Raw genomic sequence first — 24,090 nt, forward strand, 5'->3', positions numbered from 1 at the left:
TTCTTCTCTCATCTCTAGACCACTTTCTGTGTGAAGCAGGAACTTGGGATATGAGTTCTATTCTTAGAAACACTCACACAGGTGTGTTCTGCCTCCTCTTGGTTGGTATCCAGGTATTCGAGAATGGCGGTATAAATTTTGCTAATGGATTCCACAGTGACCCAAAAGAGAGAAGGAGAAATGAGCTGTTAGACTGTTATCAAATGAACTTGTGTTTTGGCTAATCATTTCAACATTTTTCAATGCTTTTTCAAGATACCAAGTTTTGGAAGATATGTGCAAGATGTAATGAGAGAAACAGTATGCAAATATATTTCTGGAGAATGAGACAGATCCCAGAAAACATGTCTAGGGTGTCAGGTCTTTGAGACCAGGGCTGAACATCCCATCCTCTAGGCCTGCCTGGAGTCCAGGCCAGACCCTGGGCTGTAGCTCTGGCAGGTTCATTTGCTTTGAGAATCGGCCCATGGAGAAACCTGCCCTTATGTCAGGGCCGTTTAATACATGGTGCAGGGTGATGTTAGCTCCCATCACAGCATGAAGAGAAGGGGGACAGTAGGGATGGGCACTGACTGCTAGGACTCTGCATTCTGAGAACTTGAAGATTTCAAATACATGAAATAAGGACATACTCAGAAAGCTTGTTGTACCATTGCTCCATCTTCTCAACTGATCTGAAATCCAAGAGAAGGGGAGAAAAAAATTAAAAATGCACACAATTCACATAAACATATTGTGAGTGCAGGCCAGTGTAAACACCATCATTGATTGATATTGGTGTGACTGTGTGATACAAGAGGCCTGTCCTGGTCACTGGGTAGTGAGGGGCCCTGTTCTTTGAAAGTTTGCTGGGTTGGCAAGGAAATCTTCTAAATGGAGGATTAATTGGAATTAGGTCAATATGGTGGTGCTGGTGGTTAACTGCACATGCTACCATGCACAAGGACCTGGGTTCAAGCCCTTGGTCACCACCTGAAAAGGGCTTAGCAGCTACATGTGTTTGCCTGAATCAGAGCCATTTTGGGACAGTGGAAAGCACACAGCTGTCCTTGTGTGGGTCAGAGCACGTGTGGCTAAGAGACCGCCCCAGATGGAGCTGTGCTGCCCCTGAGAGTCATAAAGAATCAGGCATGGCCTGGCTGCAGTCTTACTGAAAAGAGACCACGAAGCTGCAGTCAGCCCAGCCGAAGACCAGCGATGTGCGGGCTCTAGCAGCTTTCCTCATGTTGGGTTCCACCCACATGTCCATCAGGGGCACCAAGTACTTGATTCTGAAGTGACTCTTGTACCTGGAGAGGAAATAGAGCACAGCACTGTTAGTTTGCATCCCTGCAATCTGGGAGCAGCTGGGTTTCTCCTGAGGAGATGGTGGGTGTGTTTCTTTATTTTTTATTGGGGGATTAATGTTTTACAGTTGACAGTAACTACAATAGTTTGTACATGCATAACATTTCTCAGTTTACCCTGAGAGTTTTCCACATAACAATACAACCCCCACTAGGTCCTCTGTCATCCTTTTCCAGGACCTGTACTCCCCCTGCTCCTCCACCCCAGAGTCTTTGACTTTGGTGCATTACACCAACTCCCGAGGGGGCAGGTACATACTTTGTGTTGGAGATGAGCAGCACGTTGGAATATAAGACCAATTGCCTTTTCTGCCACCTCCGACCCTTCTGGAATTTTCCAGTGCCCATGAACTGGATATGGCCATAAGGCAACACTAGGATGTTCTCTTCCAGACTGCCCTCCTCCATAGAAGAGCTGCAACACAGCAGACCCACAGGGCAGCTTGTCACTGGCTGGTGGGACACAGGAGCTCATGCTGATGTCATCCCTCACAGAGCATTACAGAGGAGTCTAATTCCCCAGAAGGGCTCAGCAGCCCAATTCAGGAGTCTTGAGCTAGGCACAGCTCCTGTGAGAGTTGTGGTCACTCAGGAATGGTGGTAATTGAGGGCAGCTTAAAGGACAAGGCCCAGGATCTGTCACTTCAGTGTCAGGGGACAAGAAAGTAGCAGAGTCTCAGGACCTGTTAGAAAGGAGACACTAAGAGGGAGTGAGCAGGAGCAAGGGTATTGGGGCCCTGGTGCTTGGTCCTGGGTGAGGACATGAGTGGAGGTGAGAGTGTTCTGCAGACACCCTGTGTCAACAAACCGCACTGTAGTTAATTAAAACTGACCCCCCCCCCCAATATAAGGATAAAAAATGTAAGGGGACACTAAGAGGTCAAAGGAGAGAGGATGAGAAATGTTTCAAAGAACTAACTCAGGGACACATGGCCAAGGCCTGAAAGCAGCACTGTGTCTATAGAGTTTTGCAGAGCATAATCAACCCCAAGTATCATTTGCAATTTTTGCCTGAGTGACTCTGCCTCACTCCCTACCCATTCCTCTCCCCCTTTTCTTTTCTCTTTCCTTCTTTTCTCTTCTTTTTTATTCTCTCTCTCATAAAAATAATCCTAAACAGATCTATGTGTGACCTATAGGAGTCAGATTGCATAGATCCAAGAGTGTGAAGAAGTCATTCCATTGTGGTCTCAGGTTAACATACACACTTAGATAACAGGATTCTGGAAAACTGACTCTAATCTTCTTTAAGTCAGTCATTGCTTTGGGGTTGAAGGGGGCAGGAAACCCATGATCAGCAGAGAATAAACCAAACATTCAAATGTTTCTCAACTCAAGGAAGTACTAAGCTATTCCTTGGCCGTGCCCTGAGTAAGCCCACAAGACTCTGATGCTAAGGGGTCAAGCCTGCTCTCTGTCATCAGCAGAAGGGAATCTCATGAGCACAAGTAATTGTTGATGAGACCAGGGCTGAAGCTGAGGATCCTGTCAGTGGGAATCACACAGAGCACCTCCTGGAACCACCCTCCTCCTCCTCTGCTGGTCACACAGGGCATGTGAACAGACTCTACCTTAAGCAGGGCAGCCAGCGCAGACACGCTGAAAGCCTCGAAGACTTTCTGGTAGACGCAGACATCCTCTACTCTTCACTCCTTGACACGAAAGTGAGAGCTGGGCACAGCACTTTGTGCACTGTTCAGCTCAGTCTCCAAGACTGAAGATTCCACTGTAGCTAGGGACCCTGGCCTGTGATGTCAGTGGTCAAAGGTCAGCATCATAACTGACAGCTGACAGAGTGCCCCTCTAAAGCCAGTTGCACCTACAGCTTTCAGTCTTTTAATCTTTTCCTTTTGAGATGACTATAGACCTCCAGGCTTTTATTGGAAATAATAGAGATGCTACAAGCCTAGCCCCTATTTCATGCAGTGGTCATCTAATTATATAATTCTAAACAGAGTAAATATCACTAGGATATTCACATGGATGCTGTCACAGACACACTATTTCCAGGAGCGTGTGTGTGTGTGTGTGTGTGTGTGTGTGTGTGTACACACACACACACAAAGGCAATGTTATCCTCATAAAACCATTTTTGAAAGAATGAATCCATTGGCAAATGAGTTGTGGACATTCTTTGATGTCCTTCAACTCTAGTGTAAAAGACCCACATTCAAGGAACCATTGGAGGACTTGATGTATCCTAGAATAGATGCCTTAGCTTCTTGGTATGTTTTCTCTTTTATTAATTAATTTATTTATCTTAATGAGAAAGATAAGAGCAATGCTCAGCTCTTGCCTTTGGCAATGGGATTGAACCTGGAAAGGACCCCAGATCCTCACACATGAAAGTCTTTCACTTTCTTTTTTTATTATTTTATTCATAGTTCACTGGACAGAGATAGAAAAAGTAGAGTGAAGGAGATGGAGGGAGAGAGGAGAGATATCTGCAGCCCTGCTTCAACTGCTTGTGAAGCTCTTCCTCTTTAGGGTGGACCCGTGTCTGGAACCCATCATGTTGTAACTAGTGCTCTGAGCTAGGTGCATCCGAGCCTTCCATTACTTCTTGTCTTAAACAGCTCTGTAGGATGCACTCCATCTGATCACAGACAAGAAACATCCAGATTAACATCAGTGAGAGAATCACTGTTCAGAAAAAACAGTGTGTTGAGCACCAGACAGTGTGTTTGTGTCTGTGTCTGCTTGTGTGGAGAGAGAGGTGGGGAGAAGCCTGTTCTCACTGTCCTCCTGCATCATCTGAGTGCTTGACCAGGCTGAGTGGTTCCTCAGACTTTTCTTTCTTTCTTACCTTCCCTTAATATAAACTGTTTGAAGGAAAATATGGCATTCTTACTAATGATGTGATGGTTGAACAATGCTTTTCCTCACTCAGTCCAGGGAAAGTGAGACAGATGTTTGTCTTTGCCATAAGGAACAATTAAAAGATTAAGGAAGCAATGGATCACATATACAATATTTCTGTCATGCTGCTGGCACACTGGTAAAGTAAAGTCAGGTGGCCGTGATGTCATTCACTTCCCTTGTCTGTCAGAGACTCATTGGCACTTCACCTCTAAAAGGTTCAGGCAGATTGGCTTTAGCTGCAGTTTTGGAATTCAGCCTCTTGAGGGCACTCATCACCTACACAGGGAAGCAAAATGAACAAAACTCACTCAGTTTTTTTCTTCAACTACTTACTTAGAAAGGAGATTCTTCTAACAGATCCATTCACATAATTTAATTGTGAATGATCAACTTATAACAGTGCATAATGTTGAATAAGAATCAGAAATTCAACATACATGTAGATTGATATTAACTGTCAGCTGGAAGCAGTCTGCAATATTTTGTAAAATGATTTTTTTCTATGGATTATGTTTTTCAGAACTTTGGAATGATTCTATTCCATACTTTAGAGATACATCTGGATCTAAATTTACACAACACTTTTTTGTTTTTTTATATTTATTTATTTATTTATTTATTTATTTTCTCTTGTTTTGACCTTGTTTTTTGTTGTTGTTATAGTTATTATTGTTGTTTTTATTGAAATTGCTGTTGTTAGGACAGAGAGAATGTATAGAGGAGAGGAAGACAAAGAGGGGAGAAGAAAGATAGACACCTGCAGACCTGTTTCACCGCCTGTGAAGTGTCTCCAGCAGTGAGGAGCTGGGGCTTGAACTGGGATCCTTAGCCAGTCTTTGTGCTTTGTGCCACATGAGCTGAACCCACTGTGCTCTCATCTGACTCCCTACACAACACTTTTAATGTGTCCAGCATTAACTACCACAATAAGAGTTTGAGTTTCCTTAGGACATTTGGGGTCAGTTCTCTTCCTTGTGTCCATGGTTATAACCGCTGGGGCTTATTGCAGGCACAGGAAACCACTGAACCTGGTTGCCATATTTTTACCTTTTTTTTTTTTTTTACTAATTCCCTATTTTTTTGGATAGGACAGAAAGAAATTCAGAAGAGAAAGGAAGGATATATATATATATATATATATATATATATATATATAGAGAGAGAGAGAGAGAGAGAGAGAGAAAGAGAGAGACCTACAGACATGCTTCTCCACTTGTGAAGCCTCCTTGCTGCAGGGATGAGCAGGACCTGGAAGGCCCTTGACCATGTACTATGTGTGCTTATCTGGGTGCACTACCGCCAGCCCCATAATGAAGTGATTAAATGCACAGCTTTTTACCCTCCAGCCTAGAGAAACACCAGTAAGTGCTCTCTTACATCTTAATATGTCATTCATATAGCCATTGAGTAATAACTTTGTCTCATACATTTGGGGCCAAGATTGGAACATGCATTTTTCTTTACATAGTTCTGTCTGCAAAGGAGATTCTGCAGATGAGAAAGAGGGAAAGCATCCAGCAGGAGGCAGCCTTTTCTGGCCTCAAGTTTCAAGTTGAGCCCCAGGGGCTGGTCAGCTCCTGACAGCCAACTCCAGAGAATCTCCACAGGTGTGCTGGTTGGTGGCTCACCCTGATGAGAGCACATGTTTTCATGCCCAGGAACCTATAAAAGGTTAGGACAGTAAATATCCGGGAGTCTGGAGTTGGGCTGTAGTGCAGCAGGTTAAGCACAAGTGGCAGGAAGTACAAGGACTGGCATAAGGATCCTGGTTCAAGCCCCCGGCTCCCCATCGTGAAGTGACAGGGGAGTCACTTCACAATTGGTGAAGCAGATCTGCAGGTGTCTATCTTTCTCTTCCCCCTCTGTCTTCTTCTCTCTCCATTTCTTTCTGTCCTATCCAACAACAAGGACATCATCAACAACAACAATGGTAACTACAACAATAAAAGAAGGGCAACAAAAGGGAATAAGTAAATATTAAAAAAAAAAAAAGACAGTAAATGTCCAGGAGCACTGGCTGCCCTGTGGGTCTGGTTTTTGCAGTTATGTGTGAGAAATAGTCAGCTAGCTTGCTGGAAACAGTCTTTCAGGTACTGGCTTAGATAGCAATCCTAAACTCTTGGACATCTGATGTGATGTCCCCCAAATTTGAAGGTAGACAGTCTACAGGGCCTGATAGAAGGTTAAGGATGTGCTGGTGGCCTTCAACTTCTCTAGAACCAGAATGAAACAGCTTATGTCCTCCACCACTATGTTCTCAGGGAAGAAGGGGGTCTCCTGGATAGTAGCTACTGTACAGGAGCAGTTTGGGGTGGACCTGTCCCCAGAGGACATCACAGATTCAGGGGTGAGATCAAGGCACTGAGGAGGAGTAGATTTGGCCAAGTTGGGACCATGGGCGTGTGGTATATGGTGGAGTGCTTGCAGCTAAGTTTCCATATCATTGATGGTGGTGATGATGTCACTGTTCTGGTCCACTGCCACCAAGAATCTGTGATGGATGGTGTCTGATGACAGATTGTACAAGGGCCGGGGATAACCCACCCTCTCCCAGCAAATAGACCTGTGACATAGCAGTGTGTGTAATGATGAGCTCAAGTGGCCACTCTGTGTGCTGAGAGGAGGTGGAGAGCCAGGCAGTCACCAGGCCCACTTTCTAGTTGAGAGCATTATAGAAGGAGAGAAGGAAGAAAGCCCAACCAGTCTTAAGTCCAGGAGAATAATGTACCTCACCATGGAAATATTTGTGCATGGGCTGATGTATGAGTTTTGCCTTTGCTACTTTTAACAGAATTTAAGAATTCGAAGGTGGAATCCAGATATATTGTGTTATTCATCTTTCACAGGCAGAATGCCTGTAGAAAGAACGCCCTGTCCCTTGACATACAGTCCTACCTCCAAGGACGCCTCTATGAGCAAAGACAGAAAGCAGAGAGGGCACTGAGTCTTGTCTCATACTGTCTGTCAGGCTTCAGCCTTTTGAATTGACAGTATTTGTTGCAAGAATCACCAGGGGCCTAGCAGTGGTGCACCTGGAGCCCAGGCACTACCTGGTTTTGAGTCCCTGGACCCTAATCCTGGGTGGAGGGAGGGAGTGTAGAACACCTCCCTGTTGGGAACATGTGTGAGCCTGATAGAGCTTAGGGAGAACCACCCCCATCTTTGGATGGAGGTCTGAGAAGATAACCTCTTGGTAAATCTCTCTCAACCGAGGTGAGCATAAGGGGGGAAACTCAGACTTGGTTCTTTCCTTCTTGACTCTCAGGCCCACAGATACCCCAGTACTTCCCTCCATTAACTGCAGGCCACATGGCCTCAGATTCACTCATTCAAAGTCACCTTCTGATCATAGAAGAACACATCTTATCACACACTTCATCACACACCTCAGATCCCAGACAAGAGAAATGCCAAACTATATGGCCTTTTGATATCCATCTTCTCTCTGTCTCACCCTACGGGTTTAACCCCTATGCTTCTCTTAAATACCTTTGGATAATTAAGTTGCCTTTGTTATGGAAAATAACTGTCTTGTATTTCATCAATTCCTGTCATACCAACCCCCTACCTTAGGGCCATGCTGACTGTTAAGAAACCTGTAATTTCTGCCATATCGCAACAATAATTAACTCCATTGCTTTTCTGTGTAACTCATGTCAATTTTGCTAATAAACGGACTCTAGGATTCTGGGACTCTAAAGACTCAGATTCTAGATTCACGCTAAGAGTCCCCTGGTGTCTTTTACTTCGTGTCACCCCTGTCGTGAGCGAGAAAGAACCAGCCTGTTACCTTTCCCCTGGAGGACACCCTGCCGGAGAAGGAGAGAGACATCCCGAAACCTCCCAAGTGGGTGAGCAGTGCTGCTGATGTCTGCCTTTATCCTTCTCTCCCCATCTCTGTATCTCTCTGGCGCAGCAAATTAGAAAAGGGAAAAAATGACTGTGGAGAGCAATGGAGTCATTGTGCAGCCAAGAGCCCCAGCAATAACCCTGGTGATAGAAAAGTCATAATAATAAATTATTTAATTAGACATTTTAGTCTGGTTATACTACAAAGCAAGCCAATACACTTTTTTCAATATATAATTATTGATGGGAGAGTATTAGAATGGTATGGATAAAATGGCTCCTAAGAAATTTAAAAATAATAGTAAAAAACATTCCTGTCTTCCTTAAGGGCAGGGAATGGGATATAGAGATCTGGTGTTGGGAATTGTGTGGAGTTGTACCCCTCCTATCCTATGGTTTTGTTAACATCTCGTTTTTTAAATAAATAAATAGAAATGTAAAAAAATACTGGTCAAAAACATTCCTGTCTTCTTTCAGCATAACCTGGCTCTGAGGCAGGTAGGGATGCTAAGACACTGTGGGATGAAATGGAGTTTCTTTCTAATGGGAATCCCAATTCTACCACCTCCCACTCTCATAGTAGACTCCATGCCTAATCCAGACACTGACTGCATCACTTTCTGGATTGCCTGAGACACTAGAGAAATCTAAAAACATCCCCAATCCATCCATCAACACAGATACAGCATCACTGTAAACAATTTGAGTCTTCCTTTTAGGTCAGTCTTCTAGGATCTTCTCTGCTTTTTCTTGCCACTCTTGCCGAAATCAGTTCAGTCCATTTTCTCCTAGTAGGTCAACTGTGACAGCTCATCCTTGTTTCTGGACACAGAGACCAACAGGCCAACAACTTTTGATCCCACAGACAGTTCGTCCTAGTTAGTTTCTGGTTCAGAAATGTTCCTGTACAAGGAATGGCGACTGGAGCTTCAGAGGCATGTGGCCATTAGTCCCCCTGGGCATTGTTGGGCTCCTGCCTCTCCTCCCATGGGTGTTAAGCCTGGATATTTTAGGATCCTGTGGGAGGCTGTATGGGGCAGAGTTGTCCAGCAGCAGGGAAGTGACCATGTCCAGCAGTGCCTCGGTACAGAAGTGAAGCCTCAGCCAGGCCAGCTTAGCACTGGTGAGAAGGGAGCCCAGTGTAGATGCTGCAGACAAGGAAGGCAGACAGGCTTCTCCCTGCCCTAGAGAGCCCACCTGGCTGTGTCCAGTTTGCAGATGTTGTGGTGCTCATTCATGCATTTGAAATGCTGTCTCCTAAGTATTTCTGCCTGTGACCATTGAGTTTAGTGAACCTGCTGGAACCTGCGGGGACTGGCGTTTTTCCAGAGGTGACCCCAGGAATGCAGGACTTCAGTCTGCTAGGGGAAGAAGCTGCTCAGCTGTGTCGCAGATGGGCAATGACTGAGGTGTTGTGAAAAGTAGAAAGCTTAGTTCATGAGGAGAGAAGCTGCTGTCAGCAGGTTTCTTTTTGGCGACAGGAACACTGAGCTGGATGGTTGAAGACTGAGGTGGATTTGGGCAGTTGGGCAAGAACTATCCTTCAGAAGTCACAGGCAGCAGTTGCAGAGGTAGCACAGCATGGAACTGGATGGTGTGAGAAGATGTTGAACATAGATATTTTAAGCACCTGAACAGAGGCTGTGGTATAAAAGCTAGCCATAACAGGATTCATTCAGGAATATTCAGAAGGTAATTTCAAAAGAATAGAGAGTGTGTTGGGCTGGGGAGATGGTACTAGCATTAAAGCTCCAAACATTCAGTCCCAAGATACATGAAGCCCTAAGTTTAATTCCCAATAAGCCATGGCTGATCAGTGCTCTGTTTGAAAGAAAAAAAACAAAAAAGCAAGCAAGCAAACAAAAACTAAATTAAATAATACTCTGTAGAGGTAGCCATGAGGGGGCTTTAAACAAAGTGAAATCAAATCTCCTACAGCTAATGGTTCTCTGTCACTACCAGTGCCGGCACCTGCCACCTCCTTGCAGCTCTTTGCCTGCATGATTTTCTGTCTTCAGATACTGGCCTGCAAGTAGAGCTGCACAGAGGATATATAAACAGATCACCAATGCCTCCTTTCAAAATACCCAGTTAATGTATTTGTTTCTCTAAATTGGTCGGTTGGCCTGCATCCATGAAAGCTAAATCGTAAAATCACGGGTTTCTTGTTTTTTACTCAAAGAGATAGAATAAAAATATTTTTGAGGCCTACAACCCCACAGTCTATTCTTCAAAGCTCTTTCTGGACTTTCTCAGATTGATTTACACTGATGGGACCTTGCTTGTGACTACTGGGGACATTCTAACCTTCCCTTCAGTTATCTTTTTGCCTTTCTGTCATTCCATTAACTCAATCCTCCAAAGTTTTACAGAATACTTTCTCTAGAAGTCAGTTATAGTTGGAAAGGCTTCTTCTAAACCCTGGAATCACCTTCTCCTATTCCCATATTTCAATTACCAGAAGCCAGGCTCTAAGGACTGCAGAGTAAGCTCTGCACCTTAGTGCTTATTTTGTTATTATTATTTTTAATATTTATTTTATTTATTTGTTGCTCTTGTTGTTTTGTTGTTGTAGTTATTGTTATTGTTGGATAGGACAGAGAGAAATGGAGAGAGGAGGGGAAGACAGAGAGGAGGAGAGAAAGATAGACACCTGCAGACCTGCTTCACCACCTGTGAAGCGACTCCCCTGCAGTTGGGAAGCTGGGGTTCGAACCGGGATCCTTATGCCGGTCCTTGTGCTTTGCGCCACCTTCGCTTAACCCGCTGCAACTTTTTTACAGCCCAACTTTTTTGTTATTTAATATTTATTTTTCTAGAGAAGGAAATTGAGAAGAGGGAGACAGAGACTCCCATATCCCTGCTTTAGAATCTGTGAAGCTTTTCCCCCTGCAGGCAAGGTCACGGGGCTTACTCCCTGGCATCCTTAGGCACTGTAGTGTATGTATTTGTGTGTGGCAGCCGGGCCATGCAATGTATTGTTTAAATTTCATGGTGAAAGGGTGAGCAGCCCCACAGTCCTGGCACAGTAGTTAGTGCTCAGACTACCTCTGGGCCTCTTAATCCTTTCTCACCTTGGCACATCCAAAGTGTGGATTTGTAGTGCAGGCACTGAGCCCTAGAAGTTACCCTGGAAGCCAAAGAAAATCTCTGCAGGGAGGCAATTTTCAAAATGTTTAATTTTTAAAAATTTCTTCACCTTCTTAATTTAATTTATTTAAAAAAGGAAATATTCACAAAACCATAGGATAATAGGGGTACAACTCCACACAATTCCTACCACCAGTACTCTGTATCCCATCCCCTCCCCTGCCAGTTTTCCTATTCCTTATCCCTCTGGGAGTATGGACCAAAGGTCACTGTGGGATGCAGAAGGTGGAAGGTCTGTTTTCTGTAATTTCTACCCCGCTGAACATGGGCGTTGAATGGTCGATCCAGATCCATACTCCCAGCCTGCTTCTCTCTTTCCCTATTAGGGTGGAGCTCTGGGGAAGCAGAGATCCAGGACACATTGGTGGGGTTGTCTGTCCAGGGAAGTCTGGTCAGCATCATGCTGACATCTGGAACCTGGTGGCAGAAAAGAGAACTAACATACAAAGCCAAACAAATTGTTGACAATCATAGACCTAAAGGCTGGAATAGTGCAGATGAAGTGTTGGGGGGGGGTACTCACTGCAGACTCTTGTGTACTTCTGCTTTCAGGTATATATTTTCCCTAGTTTATGGATACATGTGAAAGGCTGGAGTAGTACAGATGGCATGTTGGGGAGGCGGGCCCTCCATTTTGGAGATAGCTAATAGGCATATTTTAGTAATATTTCAAAGGTCCTGTAGCTATACTAGTTTGTTTTTTATTTTTCCTCTGAACCTGAAATCTGATATGCAAGTGGATCCCAGTATTGTCTGGGGAGGTGATGTCATGGCTGGAAAAGGGACAGAAAGCTGGATCAGGGAAGAGAGTAGTTCCATAATATGGGAAAGGGGTATAAATATTGTTGACTGTAAACCCCATCAATTTGATATGGACTGGGGCCAATACTCAACTTAAGAGCCTATGTGAATTCTGCATCCCTGTAGATCTGAGCTCACATTCTGTGGTCACGAGTAGGAGCATTCCAAGCTACCCCAATATCAGGACCGATCTTCCTTAGGTGTAGCATAGCTTATGTTCTCCATCCTCCAAAGGGAGGATAGAACATTCTCTACCATTGTTGATCCAAGGTGAGGACAGGGTCCTATGGGGGGCCCACATAGGGTTGTTTTTGATAGAGATGACTGGTAACAATGGAGAGAGGGAATTATTTGATGTCTAGGCCCATCATGTCTGTTTGAGAATCTCAGGACTCCCCGAATAGGGCCCCAGCTGATGGGGTGGCCTGATAGTGACTAAAGAGTCATCATTAACGTAAGCCAGTCTCTTGCCCTTATTCAGGTTTGCAGTCCTTGCTTTGTTAAGGTTAGCTTTGGAGTGAGTGAGAGAACTGTAATAGGAAGGAGGTGAGGAGGGTATCTAAGTCTAATTAGATACTATTTCATTAGGAACTTTATACTGACTCACTGCAGACTGTTGTGTACTTATGCTTTCAGGTATACATTTTGCCCTAGTTTATGCATGGTGTGAACATATGCTCTATCTCATGGGACCTGGTCTACATCTAGGTTTTGGGACTTTGTTGGGAGTGAACCTCCTGGGTTGGAATTAGAGAATACTATGGAAGGAAAGGTCTCACCCGAGTAATGAAGCTGAAGGTTGTCATTCCACACCTGAAGTCTCTTGACACAGTCTGAAGTGAAGCATGCTGAGGTGGTACATTGATTAGGTTGATTAGGTTGGGACTGGCAAATGCAATATTATCATTATTGTTGTTAGTAGTATTGTTGTTGGATAGGACAGCCAGAAATGGAGAGAGGAGGGGAAGATAGAGGGGGAGAACAAGATAGACACCTGCAGACCTGTTTTAACATCTGTGAAGTGACCCCCTGTAGGGGTGCAAACCCAGATCCTTATGCTGGTCCTTGCACTTCAGGTCATGTGCACTTAACTGGCTGTGCTGCTGCTCAGCACCCAGGATCCTTTCTTTATCCTTACTTCTTTTCATTGTAACTACGATGTGTCATGTTGTCTTCAAGTTTGGGTTTATCCTGTTTGGGACTCTCCTGGCCTCTGAAATCTTAATGTCCTTTCTGTTGTTGAGAGCTGGGGAGTTTTTCTCTCTTAATTCCTCTAGGATATTTTCTTCCCCTTCCTCTCTTTTTTCCTCTGGTAGGCCAATTATGAAGTGTTACTCTTTTTGAGATCATCCCATATGTCTCTGTTATTGTTTTCAGTGTCTCTCAATCTCTTTTTTAGCTCTTTTACGTCCTTCTTTTATTTCTCTAGCTCATCCTCTCTGTCTGGTAATTCTTTCTTCTGCTTCTGTTAATCTTCGTTCCCTTCCTTCACCTTCCTTCTTCAGCTCAGTAACTTGTTCTGCTAGTTGGCCTTTTAGCTCAGCTATGTCAGCTTTCAGTTCTCTAATTACCTTGAGGTAGCTGGTATTTTCCTTGAGGGTCTCCTCTGTTGTTTCCCTATTTCTGACAGTCCTTTCCTCCATAGTTGTCTTCATTTCTGTGATCATCAGGTCTATTAGTGTTTGCATACCTTTCTAATCTATAATTACTTCTGATTTATCTGGACTCTGTTCTGGGGTCTTGTCCTGATTCATTGTGCTAGCAGTTTTATTTGCTCTCAATTTAACCTTCTTTATTTTTTCATTGACGTGGTTTGTAGTTTTCTGTCCTGTCATTCTTAAGTTGTTGTGTGTGTGAGTATAAGGGCACACTAGAGTCTTTTCTCAGATGAAGTCACAAACCCCAGAGTGTACATTAGCAGCTGAAGCAGAGATTGATGCAGTTCAATCAAAACCAGTAAGCCAGACAACACCACCACTGTAAAAACAACAACAGACATTATGAAAAGAAGAGAAATGAAAAATGGAAAGGCAAGAATAGACAATTACAAAAATAAGCCATCAACTATAAATTCTGAGATAGTGGGAAGGGAGAGTGAAGGAAGGGGAAAGAGGCACAGGGAGAGATAGAATCATAGAGAGAGTCCACTCCGCTACTGCTATAAGCTCACCCATCTCTGACTCGTTTCAGGAGTCAGATCCTGGCATCTGCTTTGAAGGATTCTGAGCAATGAGTCAATCCTATTTCTGAATTATGCCATTTCCCAGAATAACCATAATAATTCTTTGTTGTGATAGAGATAGATGATACATAGGTAGATTGATTGATAGATAGATTGTTAGATTGTTAGATAGATAGATAGATAGATAGATAAAAGCACTAAAGCTTGCTTCAGTGAAGTGGGGGTAGGGTTCAAACCTGCATTAGACACATGGAAAAGCCAATGCACTATTCAAGTGAGCTATTTCACCTGCCTAGCAAAATCTTTGTTTCTTAGTCTTTTTAAAAGGTTTTTAAAAATATTTATTTCTGGGAGTTGGCAGTACTGCACTGGGTTAATTGCATGTGGGACAAAGCACAAGGACCAGCATAAAGATATCGGTTTGAGCCCCTGGCTCCTCACCTGTAGGGGAGTCACTTCACAGGTGGTAAAGCAGGTCTTCAGGTGTCTTTCTCTCCCCCACTCTGTCTTCCCATCCTCTTTCCATTTCTCTCTGCTCTATCTAACAATGATGGCGTCAATAACAACAATAATAAGTACACAAACAATAAAAAACAACAAGGGCAACAGAAGGGGAAATAAATAAAAATCTAAAAAATAAAAATATTTATTTACTTTCTTCTTTGTAGAGACAGAGAGAAATTTAAAATGAAAGGGGATATAGGGAGAGAAATATACCTGCTACACTGCTTCTCCTCTCATGAAACCTCCCCCCAGACGTGGGGACCTGGGCCTTGAACCCAGGTCACTGTACATGGTAACCTGTGTGCTCAACTGGCTGCACCACCCACCATGCTCTGCTCCATATAATATTTAAATATCTTTGCTAGGGGCTGAGAGAGGTCGGATGCATACCTAGTAGGGTGCTCCTGGCCCAGATGAACCCTGGTACCACATAGGAGTACCATAGCACCAGGGGCTGGGCAGAGGTACACCCAGTAGAGTGTATATGTTACCATGTGCAAGGACCCTAGTTGAAGCCCTCAGCCCCTACCTGCAGGGGTTAAAGCTTTAGGAGTGGTGAAGCAGTGCTATAGGTGTGTTTCTGTCTCTCCCCTCTCTATTTCTCCTTCCTTCTTAATTTCTCTCTGTGCTATTAAATCAAATACATTTATTAAAAAATGAGAGTCACAGCACCAAGGGGGAGTGCCTGTCTCTCTGAGTGAAATTGGGGGGACTACTTAGTAGTTCATGCAGAAGACTTTAGTGCTTGAGGCACCAGAGATTCCAGATTCAGTCTCCAACAGCATAAGCCAGAGTTACGCAGTGGTCAGCTAAAGAAGGAAAAGGAAAGGAAGGGAAATACAGAAAAGGAGAGGAAGGAGAAGGAGAGATATATGGCGTATAGTGGTGCTTTTGTATGACCATTATGCTATCTCCTCAGTCTTTTTTTTTCAGTTTTTTTTTGTTTTACCACTTATAGACCAAATTAGAAAAAACCACAAATCCCCATTTCATCCACCCTCCAAATATAAACAATAATCGTACTCTGTCTCTCACAGTTTGTCTGTTCTTTCCTACTCCTATTTTTTTTTGAAAAAAAACAATTTTCCCTGTTGTTGTTATTGTTGTTGGATAGGACAGAGAGAAATGCATAGAGGAGGGGATGGCAGAGAGGGGGAGAGAAAGATAGACAACTGTTAACGTGCTTCACTGCCTGTGAAGCGACCCCCCCTGCAGGTGGGGAGTTAGGGGCTTGGACCAGGATCCTTATGCTGGTACTTGTGCTTTGTGCCATGTGTGCTTAACCTACTGTGCTACCGCTGACTCCCCAGATGTCTTTACTTAACATAATGGCGTTACCACTATAATGGATTTTACTTTTTTTTCTTCTTAATATTGTGTTCAGGATCTTTGCCAGTTAATAACATCTAAACTTGGAGGCTGGGGAGCTAACTTAAAGTTTACATAGAAAGCTTTCATGCTTCAGGTTTCAAGGCTTCAGGTTGAATCCCCAGCTCTCCAGCATAAGTCTGAGCTGAGCAGTGCTGTGCTTTCACTCTGATACACACACACACACACACACACACACACACACACACACACACACACACTTATTCATTAAATATTTACTTTTTTACCAGAGCCTTGCTCAGCTCTGCATCATGGTGAGGCAGGAACCCTAGAGCTTCCAGTATGAGTCTCTTTCCATCAGCATTATGTTATTTAACCCTGCCCATTCTCATACTTTTTGTATCATTCCATTTCTCTAGCTTTCATTACTAAACATAACAATAAAATAAAATGTGATAAAGTAGTAAATAAATAAGTAGGGCTTGGGCAGAAGTGACTGCCTAGTTATCATCTTTCTGTCTTTATACCTATCTCTCATTAGTAAAGCTATTTAAGAAAGTAAGGGAAAATAAAAATATTTTTCAAAGAAGCCCTTCGACTGGGAGAGCATTGACATCTTTCTCTCTCCCCATAACTAAATATAATAATACAATAAAATACAACTATTTAAAATAAAAGAGAGTGGGGGTAGAGAGCATAGTGGTTATGCAAAAATACTTTCATGCCTGAGGTTCCAAGGTCCCATTTTCAATCCCTAAGACTACCATAGTCCAGAGCTGATCAGTGTCCTGGTTAAAAAGAAGAAGAAGAAGAAGAAGGAGAAGAAGAAACATACCTTGTGTGACCCATATTTGAATGTGGTATAAAACTTTGTGAGTTCTTTAAATAAAATAAAATAAGAAGAACTTGTGCTTAGGAGTTCTGCTGAAGCCTGTCATACCTGTGGCTTTAAGAGCCCAGTTTCAGTTCCCCCGTGCCCCTTGAGCTTGAGCTGACAGTGAAAAACATACAGTTTTTCTCCCTGGATCTGTGTCTGGAAAAGAAAGTGAGGTGAAATTTGGGAGAAATATGGGAGCCCTTTGGTTGGCTGTAAGGTGCATTCTGCTCTGTGACCACAAGGCGGCAACATAACACAGCAGGGCCCCTCCTGGGCTGGCCTTGCTCTCATTGCACTGCCCCTTGGTCTGGAATAGTTGTTACTTTGGGCAGGGTGTTTGCAGTCTGTTCCCAGGATCTGTTCCTGGGATCTTCCTTCCCAGGAGCTAGAGAGAGGTAAGAGACGGTTCACTGGACATGGCACCAGGTTTACGAGGCTGAGGCGCCAAGTTCCCTGTCCTGGTGAGGTGGCCACAGAGACAGAAGGGTCCTGGAGCTCTGCCTTTGCTCCCCCTGTGTTTGTGTCATGGGTGTATCCCCTTCCATTTCTTTCACTGCTCCAACCCCTTCCAGGAAAAATGATTTGAACACCTGTGCTGGGCTGCTGGGCTGTGAGGAACCTGCTGGAGTTCCCAGACTTCCCTGCACAAGGACCAGGGTTGGAGCCCTGGTGGTTCCCCACCTGCATGGGGAGGAGAGGTGAGGCAGGTCTGTGGGGGTCTCTTTCTCTCCACATCTCTATCTCTCCCCTTCCTCTCAGTTTCTCAGTAGACTTTAAATTCAGAGAGAAAGAACAAATGGGATGTTGTTAGGTGGCAGGAGTGGGGTGAGCCATCAGCATCCCTGGGTTCCTAGTGTTGGAAATGATGTCCAATTAAAAATAGTTGTCAAGGCAAAAAAATAGGAATTGAAGCAAGGCATTTATTTATTCTTTTGCAAAAGGGCGTGCCACCAACAATGGCCTTCAGGCAGCAGCATGTCCCCCTCAACCTTCTCCCATCTTTTATATATGAAGCAGAACTGACTCCTCCACCCCTGGGCTGGGCTTCAGAGCTCACAATCTCTCCGTTGTCTAACGGAGGAAAGGAGGAAGGGAGTATGAGGGTCTCTGCTGGAGGATTGGGAGGCACTGCAGGGAGCTGACCTAAAGAATACAAAACTACTGGCCACAGGTGGTCACAGATAACAATTTATAAAAAGAATGTACTAAAAAGTTGTTATATTCATGTTCTTTTGAAGAGAAGACCTAACCATCTCTCACAGTCGATTGACTTTTTCTCTGCATGTTCTTTCTTTGATAACCACAGGAAGGCTCCCTTAACCTCCATGAAAATAAAGAAGGAAAAAATGTAGATGGGAAAGAGCTGCAGTTCAAGTCATAGCAATTCTGCTGATCCTCAGATTCCTTAGAATACAGCAGAAGTGTCTAAAATTCTACTTCAAAAATGTATCAGAAGTACAAGAGATAAAGTTTCTGAAATATGTTTTCCTAGTAGATAAATAACGACATAGTATTGCTTTAACGTTCCCTATTTCTACATGTCTCTATCTATACATACAAATGCAGTTATTTCTCTACCTCTCTGCCCATTTGTGTACTATAAGAGAGAAATTGAGTAATGAACAGCAAGGTAGGAAGCAAAACTCTCACAAGAATATACTAAAAAGTTACGTGTCACACTGTTTATTTGGAGTTATTCATGACTTTAATCATAAAAGAGGACTGGAAAAAAAAGTAGTGGATGGGACTTGGGTGGTATAGTGTAGTGGGTAAAGTACAGGTGGCATGAAGCATGAGGACCTGCATAAGGATCCTGCTTTGACCACCACCACCTGCCGGGTTCCCCACCTGCAGGGGAGTCCCTTCACAAGCTTTGAAGCAGGTCTGCAGGTGTGTATCTTTCTCTGCCACTCTGTCTTCCACTCCTCTCTCCATTTCTATCTTATCCAACAATGACGACATCAATAACAACAACTAGAACAAGGGCAATAAAAAGGGAAAAATAAATAAAAAGGGAAAATATAAAATAAACATAAATTTTAAAAATTGAAGAAAAAAAAGAAAAAAGCACTTGATACCAGGTCTCACTATTAGATATTTTCAGTATTAGGCCAGATTTCACTATTAAACATCCGTGATCAATGTTGGTAAGTTTGCTTGATAACCCAGTGGACCAGAAGTCATTCTGCTTGTGTTCCTACATTAATGACTGGAAACAACACTATTCATTGTTTCCAGTAAAAAAAGATTCATTTAATTCTACAGAACTTTTAAGAATGATTAATACCTATTCCCATAACTTCTTATTCAGTGATCTGTTATTGGCTATTTGCTTTCCTGTTTGGCTACTGTAAGCAGTGCAGCTGAGAACATGGGGCTCAGATACCTTTTTTTTTTAATGTGTTTGCCTCCAGGGTTATCTGTGGGGCTGGGTGCCTGCACTACAAATCCACTGCTCCTGGAGGACATTTTTCCAACTTTGATGCCATTGTTGCATTGCTGTTGTTGGAAAGGACAAAGAGAAATTGAGAGAGGAGGGGCAAGAGAGAGTGGAGAGAGAAAGACAGACACCAGCAGACCAGCTTCACCCCCAGTGAAGCGACCCCTCCCTGCATGTGTGGAGCAGGGGGCCAGGGGCTCAAGCCAGGATCCTTGTGCTGCCATGTGCAGTTAACCTGCTGCAATACCACCTGGCCCCCGGGCTCAGATATCTTTGAGAACCAGTGCTTCCATGTCTTTGGATAGAAGCCTAGGGATGGTATTGCTGGATCTTAAGGCACTGCCCTTTTTGTTTGAGGACTCTCCCTGCAGCTTTCCAAAGGGGCTGCACCAGTTTGCATTCCCACACCTTCCCAGACCCCAGATCTTAAAGGTATGTTGATGTGTGAGCTGGGAGTCTCACTGTGATCCCAATCTGCATTGCCAATGTCCCTGTAATGGGTTGGCCAGTCAGCAGAATTGTTGTGCAAATGACTTGAAAGCCTGGGGCTCTGAGGTCCCAAATCCTGTTTCAGCACCAGAATCAGCCAGAGCTGAGCAGGAAGTGAGCAGCTGAGAAAAAAAAAAAATCAAAGGCCCCTGTAACCTCTGAGGTCATGACCTTGGTGTCTTCCTGGCCCTTGACTTGGGCCAGTGCTGGTTGGGGACCTGGGTCTCCCCTTCACAGGAGCTCTTGGGGGAGCTGCTGGGCTTTGACACAAGACCTGCCCCTGCCTGCAGCAGCCCCTCAGTGTTCCCTGTGATGGTGGCCAGGAGGACACAGTCCAGGTCACCTGAGTGAAGTGACACTGCTGGGCCTTTATTGGGGATCCCAACACTGACTCACAGCCCCTCCATCCCACACAATTGTTAAAGAGATAATGTGGGGGGGGGCATCTGCCCCCATTCTGAAAGTGCCTCACGCCAATCTCAACAATGAATTAAAAAGAGAGCATGATTATCCAAGTAAACTAAACTGTAGAGAAAACGAAACATGTTAGTGTACAAGAGAGGGAGAGGGAGAGGAATGAACTCACCTACTTTCTCCTTGATCACATGCTATTCCCCAGAAAGAGAGCAAGCCCCACAAGGTTCACCACTTTTAAAGCCAAAGGCCCCACCTACAGCTGTAACCACTCCCATTTCTCAGTTGTGCCTTCTCTCTCTCAACACCATGACTCATCCAGGAAAGACTCACCCCTGCTCTCTCTATGCCCTGAGCCTCTGCCTCCTGCTCCTGCTCCCACTCCTGCTCCTGCCTGATTTCATGGTTCCACATGGGTCTGCACTTCTGCTCTGAGAGGAGGCACCAGGACCCGGGTTGGAGACCACACCCCAAGTCCACCAGGAGTCACAGTGCACAGGGGGATCCCGTCCTGCTGGATGGTAAGAAGGGGTGCACTCAGTGATGTGGGTCTGAGACCTCAGCCACATGCCTATGACCTTGACGTCACTGCTTCCCACCTGGAGCTTCCAGAAGCTTCTTCAAAGGCGCTTCTGCTTTCTGAGGGCAGGAGACCGGGTGTCTCCATAGGTTACAGAGACAGTGATTGGGATTGTGCCCTTATGTCAACTCTCCCATAAACCTGGAGGCCCCCATTAAGATGATGGCAAAAGGAAAACAGACCAACAGCAAAAGCTAGAAGGAAGGCAACAGTGAGGTGAACACTGAACCTTTGAAAGTTCACGGAAATGTTTAGTGTGAGACGGCCTTTACTCTGTGCTTCATTTTGTCCCTCCAGGGCTGGGACTCCACACCTACCCAACTCCACCATTCCTAGAGGCCGTTCTTTATCTTCTTCTTTTCCCATTTTTCATTCGATCGAGCACCCAGATGGATGGGGGAAACAGTGTCACACACTATAGAGCTCAGCTACAATAATGTACAAGGACCCAGGTTTAAGCCTCAGGTCCTCACCCGGGGGGAAAGGAGGCTTCACAGAGCAGTTAAGCAGAGCAGCAGGTGTCTCTCCCTTTCTATAATCTCTCTTTCCACTTTCAATTTCTCTCTCTATTCAAAATAAAGAGAGAAGATGATCGCATGCAGCACTGGTCACCTGCTCCTGAGTTCTTACCCCTTCAAGAGGGAACCAGGGACTTGAACCCAGGTCCTCTACTGTGGTAACATGTGCTTTCTACCAGATGAGCTAGCACCTGAGCCATGGCTTTTGCACTGAGCCTTCTCATCACACATGCCAGGGGTAGTGATGTGTGGATGTAGACACAAACATACGTACACACAGAGACCAAACCTTTTGGGCGCACTGAGTTAGCTTCTGATGCTGGAGTCCTACCGGCCTTACCTATGAACATGACACAGCATAGCCAGGACTGAACACATTAGGGAAATAACTGAACAGTCTGGGGCCTGGGATTCAGCATCCAAGATACACGCAGATGCACTTGCATTTTCCCAGCAGCTGTTAGAAGTTCTCTTCCATCAGAATGAATTGCATATTAGAATTTAAACATACTTCTGAAGGAAGCTCAGAGTTACTATTATTGAGGTGAGGGAGCAGAGATTAGTGCAGAGCACAGCGTTCTTAGCACATCAGTGTGCAGAGGTGAAGCCTGGCTGCAGGTGGGCACCATCTGAGGAGTTTTTAGACCCCAGAGATTCTGTTCTGTCACAGGATGGACTTCCTCTGGGGGCCGGAGCTCAGTGCTGAATAGCTCCAGGTGAAACTCCCTGTGCTGCACATTTATTTGGAGGGACAGGCTCAGGGCTTCAGGGACATTGACATCAACTTAGAGAAGTGGGGTCAGTTAGTCCTGTGAGTGCCCACACACCTCTGGTTTGGCAAGAACGTGCTCAGAGAATATGAAGATAAGATTAAGACAGAGCGTTACCAGTGGTGGTGGCCAGGCTGGGGAGGAAGCCTAGATGCAGAGATGAGTACCAAGTAACAGTGTGTGGATTGTTATTCTGGGGACCTTTCTGAGCAGCTCATGTTCTTTGAAAGCACATGTCAGGCTGTTCTGTAACTTAGAGTCTTTCCATTTTTCCTTTAAAAACAGAAACTGATGTGACTGACCTTGACCCATGTCTAAATGAAGGAGTGGGGGCTTGTCTCACTGACACTGTGGACATAAACATGTTCATGTCTGGGTCCAGGACTTAACACCAATTTTAGCTAAAAATATCAGTGAGAAGTGTAATTTCCCCCCTCAATTTTACATCGTTCCTGCAGTTATGCACAGTGGCATTTTAGATGAATTCAAAGTGTGTTTACATTTTGGTGACTGGAGATAGCTCATCTGTTAGAGTGCATGCCTCCCATGTTTGAGTCCCTGCATTGGAGCATCAGCACCATACATGGCCTCAGTCCCTTCATGGATGGTGACAGGTGCTGTGATGACTGTCTCTCTTTCTCCAACTGTGCTCTCTCTCTCTGAAAAATTATTTTAAATATTATACAGTTGGGCATTAGGGCCTGAGTGGCACTGTGCAGATGGCAGGGCCAGGATTATTCCCTGCAGTGATTAAAATAAATCAAGAGCCAGGGAGACAGCATAATGGTTATGCAAATGACATTTATTTCAGAGGCTCCAGGGACCCAGCTTCAAACCCTGCTACCACCATAAACCAGATCTGAGCAGAGCTCTGAAAAAAAAAGAAATTAAATTCAAATAAGTCTCCTTTCAAATGTGCTCTTCCAAGGAGCCTTCCTTGTTTGTCCTCTCCACAGTGTCAGTCAGGTTTCATCTTTCACCTTTACTCCCTCACTTCCCTCTTTGTTTTTTTCTGGGTAATATTTCCAGGAGTCTAGAATCACACTGTGATTGGTGGTCTCTTCTGTTGAATTATTGTCTTCCCCATTCAAAAGTTGGTTGCATGAGAATTGGGTCTTTTTTCTTTTTTTTTTTCTTTTTTTAGTCCTTACTATAGGACACTATTTCATTTCCTCAGGAAAATAACTTAAATATGTAGGCCAATCTGAAGATGCAGATAAGAATTCATTAGTAGCCACTTGTGGTGGACGGTCATTAGCACCTAGGGGTCCGGGACCTGGACAGTGTCAGAAACTTGCCCTGGAAGCTGCATGGACATGTCTGAAACATACAGTCTTTCAAACCAAGGTCTCATCCAAAACTGAATGATGCCTGGCAGAGGCATAATGTTGAGGTGGTTGTGTGTCTAGTGGTAAATAAAAGACAGACGTCCATCAAGCTTCCTGAACAACTAGAAAAACCACAGCCCACATTTCTCCAGTTTAGGACCTATATAGCCCCCATTTGGAAACAACCCAAATGCCCTTTGACAGATGACTGGATAAAAAAGTTATGGGACATATACTCAATGAAGTATCCCCTAGGAAAGAAAAGATGATGTTGTATCCTTTGGGATAAATAGGATTATGCTTGGTGGATAAGTAAAGAGGTAAGTGACAGCTACAGAACGGTTTTTGGCACTGGGTAGAAACAACTCAGCAGCATAAATCTCAGGTCTGGTCTGTGGCACTGCATATGCTTGTGTCATGTGTTATTCTATCTCTGTCTCTCTCATCAATCAACAAATGGAGTTTTGTAGTAGGCTACCTGGTGATCTATTCCTCTCATCCTAAATAAATACTTCTAAGAAACTTTAAATGAATTTTTTTATTTCATTCTTTTATGAAAAATCTATTGAAATCTTTTTTCCAATCGTGTTCTTTTCTGTGAAGGCCTGAAATAATTTAGAAGGCCCGAATTAAAAAGTTCATCATTTCTAC

At 44.2% G+C, this 24,090-nt stretch overlaps 3 long non-coding RNA genes across 4 annotated transcripts in view; 1 reads left to right on the forward strand and 2 right to left on the reverse strand.

Annotated features, from left to right (window-relative positions):
- LOC132537021 (uncharacterized) overlaps positions 1-24,090 on the forward strand; it is a 200,318-nt gene that overhangs the window by 169,594 nt on the left and 6,634 nt on the right. The gene's annotated exons all lie outside the window — the stretch shown is intronic.
- LOC132537019 (uncharacterized) lies at positions 100-1,307 on the reverse strand. The gene is made up of 3 exons (XR_009548534.1): positions 1,152-1,307; positions 633-674; positions 100-141 (listed from the first exon to the last, which is right to left on the reverse strand). It is a non-coding gene; the product is annotated as an uncharacterized LOC132537019 (long non-coding RNA).
- The window catches only part of LOC132537022 (uncharacterized), an 84,750-nt gene continuing 64,496 nt past the window's right edge, over positions 3,837-24,090 (reverse strand). Inside the window, exon 3 of the long non-coding RNA XR_009548538.1 lies at positions 3,837-3,942. This is a non-coding gene — a long non-coding RNA (uncharacterized LOC132537022). The remainder of the gene's footprint in view (positions 3,943-24,090) is intronic.

The sequence above is a fragment of the Erinaceus europaeus genome, chromosome 2 (genome assembly GCF_950295315.1).
Source record: "Erinaceus europaeus chromosome 2, mEriEur2.1, whole genome shotgun sequence".
In the NCBI taxonomy this organism is placed as follows: Eukaryota; Metazoa; Chordata; class Mammalia; order Eulipotyphla; family Erinaceidae; genus Erinaceus; species Erinaceus europaeus.